Raw genomic sequence first — 8,563 nt, 5'->3', positions numbered from 1 at the left:
GAGACCACAAATCCCCTCATTGTTACATCAATTGTTGATTATTAATTATCCCTTACTCACCTAAGGAAAAAAAGTATGTCTATCATTTTACCTTTTGTCTAATCCCAGAGGTACCCTCCCACTCCCTCGCCTTTGCTTTCTTCCTCCTCCCTAATCTATCACCAGTGGATTTCATGGGACCTCTTATGTCTCCTCCTCTGACTGCAGTGTGTAAAATGAGGCACTAAACTGACATTCTCCAAGCATTTCTCAGTCCAGTGAGGTATTACTTTCTAGCAATTGTCAAAAGTTTAGCTCAAATGAACTCACCAAAAATTCTCTACAGGTTTGAAAGTTTTTACATTGAAATGTTTTAGCTTAAGTTTACAAAATTAAAACTTTCACAAATCTCTACAACATTCACAATCTTCTACAAAACTTTTACAGCTTTCATATTTGCAAACCTTCTTATCCATTCAGAAATAACCATCGTGAGAACTCACTTTCTTCCTTGGTATTTCGCTCCCTTGCTGCTAGAGAGAGAGCTGATCAGAGCACTGGGGAGGTGTTAGGAGGGGCCGTGGGAGGAGGTTGCCCAACCGAGGCCACAACGGTCAACAGTCTAGGTCAGGATTGGCTGAGAAGATGGCTTCCTCCAGAGCACATGAAATTATGGGCGAGAAGATTTAAAATAAAAAGAGGGCAGAGACTGGCTCTTGGACTCTTCCTTGAGAATGCCTGTCTGATCACACAGCAGCGGCCTGTGTTTCCCAATAGAGGGTATTGTGGATGGGAAGGAACTCAGGGCACAGCCTGGGATTGGCTGGCCAGGCAGAGGGTGGCAGGGTTATTCTTCTTTGGGTGTTCTGGAGGGGACAGACTGTGAGGCAGAAGCCCGACATCCTTCCAAAATTGTGTGGCTTTTGTGTCTTACGTAAACTAACTCTATGGAAATAATATAATTACTAACAAGAGAGATGCAAGGAGAACTCAGGTCTTAGGATTTTAGCCTTAATTGATAGCTTAAGTGATTAAGGTACAACTGAAGAGTTCAAGAGTTTAGCCTTAATTGACAGGCTTAAGTAACTAATACATGTGGAAAGCTGTTATTCCAAAACTGTGGAGCTTTTGAATGAAGACTCCTTTCCTTTATCACCAAACCTTTCACCTCCAGAATTTTGCCTCACCCTGGAGGGCCCAGCAGGCATCGGGCAGTGGGTCCCCACTTACTGTTCTGTAGCAATACCTTCTATTACCAAATCACACAATTTCTTTCCAACTTAATCTGAATTTTTAATTTTTAAAAACCTGAATTTCCAATGATAACCAAAAATAAGCAACTAGAATTCTCTAGATGGACTTTTATGAGCACATTTTATAACCTGTAGAAACAAGTTCCTCTGTTGGTAAACACACTCACTTTCAAGAAACACACCTCTAACATGAACATTAACCAGACGCTCATTAACATTAACAGCTGCGAATCCACTCCACAGCCTCTGCAACAAAAGCCAAAAGCAGGCAACCCCAAAACTTGCCTAGCAGTCAGGGTTTCAGCATTTCAAAAGATCTAGTGGTCCAATAACTTTAATCAAAATCCACTCATTTAGAAAGGAGTGGCTGAAATAAGTTAATTTGATCAGATACGACTAAGGTTTTACAAACCTTTGGTAAAATTTTACCTCCCAAAGATTTGTACTTTAAAAGGTGGCCCAGATAAGAGCTCTTGGAGACCAGGTCCATCCAGTATCTGTGTTTCAAAGACAGACTTTTGGTTTTAGAATTGTAGAGAAGAGAGGAATGGGCTGTAGGGTGAAGGGAGGCAGTCTGGCTTCCTCACACAGCTGCCTGGGAAACTAAGTAGTGCTCTCATAGCCTTGAGACTGGGCCCAGTAAGTATTCCCGTGGCCTTGAGTGGGCTCACATGTGCAGAATCTCACTGTTATAGAACGTGTTTGGCTCTCTGCCGGCTTTGTTATGTTTAAGTATATAAGGGGCTAAGGGTTTCCCACTGCCCACACAGCTGGCAGCATGTATGGCTCACCTACCCTCGAATAAAGACAGTCAAGCATGTCCACAGCTCTGTGACTTTTCTTCTGTCCGCCAGAATCTCGAGTGAACCTGCCTGGCCTTGACAGACTGTGACATAGGGGTGTTGGCATTTATTAGCTTCAGAAGGCTTCTTCCTTTTTTTAATGTTAATTGTTGTTCAAGTATAGTTTTCTGCCTTTTACTCCCATCCCAGCCCACCAGAAGCCTTCTTTAGTTCAGAAACAGCCTCAAACATTTTAGGTTTTTAAAAAATTTATCATACGCCTCCTATAAGTTTTCAATTTCCAAATCAAGAGAAACTTCCCATTCACCCAGTTCAGTTTAGAGGTGGCATTTTCTAATTTTGCATGCAAAAATTAAATTTAAACACCTACAGAAAACTCCGTTTTGGCCACTTTAAATCTCCTCATTTAAACCTCTAGTTAAATCTCCTCATTTCTGTAACACTCTTGCACATCCAGGCTTCCTACCAGGACTATTGCCCAGGGCTGGGATCTGGGAGTTTTTGGCCTGGGAGACACTATTTCCCATGTTAATGTCAGTCTGAGGGGAGGGGTGAGGATCTGTAGAGCCTGTACTTCAGACTCTCAGAAAGCAATTCCAATTGAAAGGCAAACTTAGAAACTAGCCACTCTTTTTTTTCCCCGGCCAGTCCTGCTTTAGCCTGTGTTCTGCAAAACTTTAACCTTAGTTCCACAACAAGGATTAAAAAGACAGCTCAGATACAGTCAGGGTCTCATATCTTAAAACAGGGAGGTCCAGAACTCCAGCTGAAACTCACCCAGGTTCACCCTTTGCAGAAGGAGAGGCAGGTGAGTCACAATGAGCTGCAACCTCGCACACGTCCAGCTCTGCAAGGCGGTCCTGGGTGGGCTTCTGTGAAATCCCACCACACTACGCTAAGTTAAGGTCAATCTAAGAGACATTCAAAGCTGCAGGTAATTTTTGGTGAGTGTATTTGAACCAAACTGACAATTGCTGGGAAGCAAAATCTCAACTGATTGAGAAATGCTCCCTCCCAAGAAGGTCAGTTTTGCATCTTATTTTACACATTCCAATCAAAAGAGGAGGTGGAAGGGGATTACAAGAGACCAACTGGTGATAGAATAGGGAGGTGGGAGGAAGCAAAGTGGGGAAACTGCTGGGATTGGAAAAAAGCAAAGTGACACAAACACAGGTGGGTAAAGGGTAGTTCACAGTTAACAATTAACATAAGGACAATAACAAAGAGGGTATTTGTAGTCTCTGGCTCTGTGCCTGGGCTTTAACAGGTCCGGAAAAAGGAAATTTGACATTCCAAAGGTATGTTATCACAGATGCAAGAAGACAACAGACAGGCTCAGTTAAGGTAAGGATTGACCTCCATTAGGGAAAAATACCAGCCTAGGACAGGATGGCCTGCCATGAATTGTTTGGGGTTAGAAAGTTTTCATTTCAGAGCATCCTATGGGGTTACTTTAGGTGTCCGGGTTTGTAAGGCCACCATACAGGCCGCCCCTGAGCTTGTCATGTTTAGTATGTGGCCCCTTTTCTTTCATATTACACTGTTATGCAATCACCATAACTACTAATTTTAGGATATTTTCATCATCCCATAAAACCTCATATGCATGAGCACTCCACTCTCCCCTGCCCCTGGCAACCACTAATCTCCCTTGTGTTCCTAAAGATTTATCTGTTGTGCACATTTTATGTAAATGGAACCATACAATATTAGCCTTTTATGACTTTTTCATTTAACATAATGTTTTCATGGTATATTTGTGCTTTGGAACAAATAAGTACTCTATTCCATTCCTCTATTCCTTTCTGCTCTACAAATAATATTCCATTGCATAAATATACTACATTTTGCTTGTGTATTCACCAGCTGTTGGATATTTATGTTGTTTCCATCTTTTGGATATTATGAATCATGGTACTGTTACCAGGCAGGGGCCTGGCCCTGAGTGAGTCTGCCTGGAGCCAGCTGTAGTATGTGGGTCCTTGACTTTGTGTAAGAAAGATTTCAGAACACAAGTCTAGCTATGAGAATACATTTATTAAAGCTGGGGACAATGAGACTAGGAAGGGCTTAGCGTAGAGGAAGCAATAGGAGAGCTTTGTCTTGCCTGCCTTAATTCTTTGGGAAGTCAGAGGAGAGGGGACTTTGGGGACAGATTTAGGGGATTGGCCTGGGACAAACTGCCAGCTGCCCATTGCTTTAGAGTTTGGGAGATGTGTGCCTTTGAAGAAAGAAGTGAGAGTGGGGGTATAGTAAAGGAGAGGAAATGGTGCCAGCTGCTCCCCAGAGGAAGAGCACATGCGTGCTAAGTCCTTTGTCTTGAGGCTTTTCTTTCTTTCTTTCTTAAGGGTGGGAATCTTAGGGGAGGTCTCCCAGAATGGTTTCAGCAGGATGTGCATCAGTTCTACAGGTGTGCCCTTTTAGGGTCCTGGTCTCCGCTGATTGGTCAATGGCAGGCCTGGGGGCTGCAGTCATTGCAGCTGGTCCTGGCATCCCCCACCTGGTTTTGCTGCTTTTCTTGGCCTGGAGCTGAAACACACCTGAGGCCTAGATGTTATCTCCAATGAGCAAAGCCCAGGGTAGAAGAGGTTACCCTGAAACTGATTTTCTTATTTTCCCAGTTTTGCCCCCTGCTAGGCACTTGGGACTTCTGCCCTGGTGACCTTCTGTACCTGGCTGTAAATTGCCCCGTCATTGTGCTCAGCTGTCTCAGTTACCCTATTCCACTTGCCAAGGAATGTCCCTTGCTTCTCACCATCCTGTCTCACTACTATTAACATTCATGTGCAAGTTTTTTGTGGACATATGTTTTCTTTTCTTTTGTATACACACCTAGGAGTGGAATTGCTGTGTCACATGTTAACACTATGCTTAATATTTGTCTTCATGTATCTTTTATGTTTAAGTTGTTTTCTCTGACTGACTTAAGCCTTTTCCTGTAACTTTCATTTGCTAAGGACAAATTGTTGCAAATGGTATATTTACAAAAATACTTCTGTTGGTAAGTAACATAAACCCAAAATAAAATTATTAATAAAAGCTCTGCCGTCTCTAGGGTTGCTTAACTGAACTATTCAAAGATGTCAATAACCAAAGTTCTTCCCACATTCTACTATGTCATTACTTTTGCAAAACGACTGCAATAGCTCAGGGTGTCTCCTCATATCAATGTAAAAAGTCACAAAAATGAATTATCTGTTCAGTAAAATTATGATAAAGGTATATAACATGAGATCCCATAAGTTCCTTAGGCCCTCCACTGTGTTATTCTTTTTGTTTTTGCTCCTCTGGCTAGATAATTTCAAATGATCTGCCTTTGAGATCACTGATTCTTTCTTTGGCTTGATCAAATCTGTAGCTGAACCCCTCTACTGAATATTTTTATCCCAGTTATGGCACTCTTCAGCTTCAAAATTTCTGTCTCTCTTTTTTTTGCATCTTCTCTTTGTTTAAATTCTCATTTCATTCATGCATTGTACTCCTGAGCTAATTGAACATCTTTTTACTGATTGAGTTCTTTCTCAGATAATTCAAATACCTCCATTTCTTTAAGGTCATTTTCTATTGATTTACTTTGTTTCTTTTTTTGGCTCTTTTTTGGTTGGTTTTGTTTTGTTTCCATGTTCCTAGTGACATTGAGTTGGCATCCCCATATTCCAAAAAACAATCACCTCTTCCATTCTTTATGAACGGGCTCCATACAGAGCAAGACCTTCTTCACCAATTACTCTGACTAGAGATTCTAGAGACGTCTCAGACCTTTCCTGTGGGCGTCCCTTCTCTGGATTTGGATCTGTAAACTCCTACTTAAAAGGATTTGCTGATTCCTTTTCCGGAGCTGGCACTCTCTCGCTTCCTGTGGCGTCTGTTGTATAAGAAAGGAGCAGCACACCCCCCAGCTCCTTTTTGTTCTCAGTGTCCCCCGGGTGTTTGGATTATGGCATTTCTCACACAGTCTATGAAACAGGTAAGACAGAAACCAATTCTTTGATCAGTGCCCCAAAAGTCATAATGTTGGGTATAAGGTCCTATCTTCTTTTTCCCCACCCAGGCAGAAGCCAGGAGCTCAGTGTTTTCTCCAAAGTGTGTGGTAATGTGCTAGGAAGAGGGACTATGTTGAGAAAGTGCATACATTTTCTACCAGGTTTGAGTCACCTCATTTCATACTTACCTGGGGTACAGGAGTACTGCATGTCTCTAGTACTTCCGGGTTTCTCATAAAAGGAATTGATCCAGGTATTGTTGTCGAATGGAATATCCATGGGAGAAAGAGGGGATGAGGCTTTATATTCCACAATCTTGCTTTCCTATTGTATCCTTTTAAAAGCTAAGGAACCCTTACTAAAAAAAAAAACCAAAAGGACTTCTCTTAAATCTCATCGACCAGAATTAGGTCCATGCCTTTTCTTAAGCCATCAGAGGCAATAGGTCCCAAGGGCATTAGGAACCAGGACAGGTAAGTTTTCATTTTAGAAGCAAAATATTAGAAGAGGAGTATTTTTCTGCGGTTAAAAAAGTAGGATTTTTAAGAAACTAATAATAAGAAGAGATTCAGTAGAACATAAATTATGTTACTATATTGCAGATACAATAGATTATGTTTTGTGAAGACTCTGTCTATATAAGCAATTTGAATCAGCAAAAAGACAGCATGTCAGCATAATGTAGAGGCCCAGTCTTGCATGATTCTTTGAAAGACACAACACATAGGGTAACAAGTGTAGCAAGTGTAGTCCAGCCATCAGACCACTCTCCTATTACTGGGGTTCCTTCCTTTTGGACGATAGGACAACCCTCTAGTACAATCTATGAGTATCTTAGTGTGCCTGTTTGACCCAAGAATGGGACAGAGAGTCTAAAATCAGAATGCATCATTTGAATGGTACTAGCAACTCTGAGTCATTCAGCAACCAAAGAGGGGTTTAGATGTTTTGGAGGAAGGTACTGGAAAGTACAGAGCCCAGGCAATGAACCCCACTTTCCCATGGATAAAGGGAGTACTGGGGATCTGAGTTGATTTAGACAACAGAGAATGGTCCTTGGGTACAAGAAGAATGCAGAGAAAAGTGTTGTCAAGGGACAAATATGCAACACTTTGGGGCAGGGATTAAAACAAGTTGATTATAGCTAATTGATAAATTATAACTAATTGATTGTGGACACCTGGAATTCTACATGGAGGATGCTGAAGCCAAATCTAGACTCCACAGCTCAAGATCATGATGAGAAAATAATTGTGCTATGGGTACAGAATAAGGGATGGGGGAGACAGATGTCAGATGTTTGTCATTCTGAATGAAAAGACTGTCTCTAACCCCTCCACCTGGGATTTGTATAAAGGCTTACACATATAATCTCACTGGTATTCACTGATCTTTATTTAAATACTCGAAAGGAAGTTATAATATTTTAGAGCCATAAGTTGCTAGTGATGAAGTTGACGTACGGGATTACACTTACTTGTGTAGTGTGTATGAGTGTATGAGATAGAGAGAGAGAGAGAGAGAGAGAGAGTTGGGAAATAGGAAATGTGACCAGAATAAAAATTAAAGGTTGATTTGACAACCCATCTCCTTCTGTTCCCTTGCCCACCTGACTCCCATCCCTGAATGTGGTGAAGATGCCAACAGGCTGTGACACTGCCAAAGTCAATTTCATACCCTGAGCGTTGACTGAGAAGTGCTTGTCATGAAGGCCTTCACTGAGGCTGTGTCTGGACTGGCCCTGACAGAGAAGGGAAGTTCTCTTCACAGGAAATATCACTGCCCAGGTCAATTCAGCAAAGCAGGAGCCACCAAGCATATAAATCATACTTTCTCAGTTAAGTCCTGGCTCTAGGCATAAATAGAAGTAGGATGCAAGCTAAAAGGACCATTCAGTGAGCTGCTGGATTCCATTTATATTTTTTATTAATTGTAGTGATAAAGCATTTACTAAGGAAATGGCCTGACATGTAATATTTTTAATAAACCTGAAAAGGCATCTTATGAAACAAAAATGCTTCGGCCTTCAGAGTTAACATGCACTCTTAGCCTCACATATTCTGCTCCATTTAAATCCTAATGTAAGCACAATAATCACATAACTACTAAATAAAAATTGAAAAGTTTCTGGGCATTTTCCCAGAAAGTCAAATGTATTTTTAATCAACAGCACTTTTCACCATTTCTCCCACTATTACTCTCTACATCTAAGACAAAGTGGAAAGAATAGGTCACCTTCACCATAGCTTGTTACTCAACACATAACTACCAAACAAGATTCCCCAGTCATTCAAGTTTAGTGAACCCCCCACACACACTTTTCTATATAGGTTGGCCCTGAGCCAGAGATCTCCACAACTGCATTAGAGTCCTAAATATGGCAAAGTTTCTAGAATATAGGTCCATAGAGTAAGGGATCAGCATCTGAAGAAAATGTCAGATATGAGCCAAAGATGTAGTTCAAATTCAAGTCTCAAATCTGAAGGGAGCCTAGCAATGAGGAAGAGCTTGAACATGTCAGTGACCAAGAGGAGCTGAGAAGGTG

Source organism: Sturnira hondurensis, unplaced genomic scaffold (genome assembly GCF_014824575.4).
Source record: "Sturnira hondurensis isolate 20B ecotype Veracruz unplaced genomic scaffold, ASM1482457v3 Scaffold0000880, whole genome shotgun sequence".
NCBI lineage: Eukaryota > Metazoa > Chordata > Mammalia > Chiroptera > Phyllostomidae > Sturnira > Sturnira hondurensis.
Note: the sequence above shows the minus strand (reverse complement) of the source record.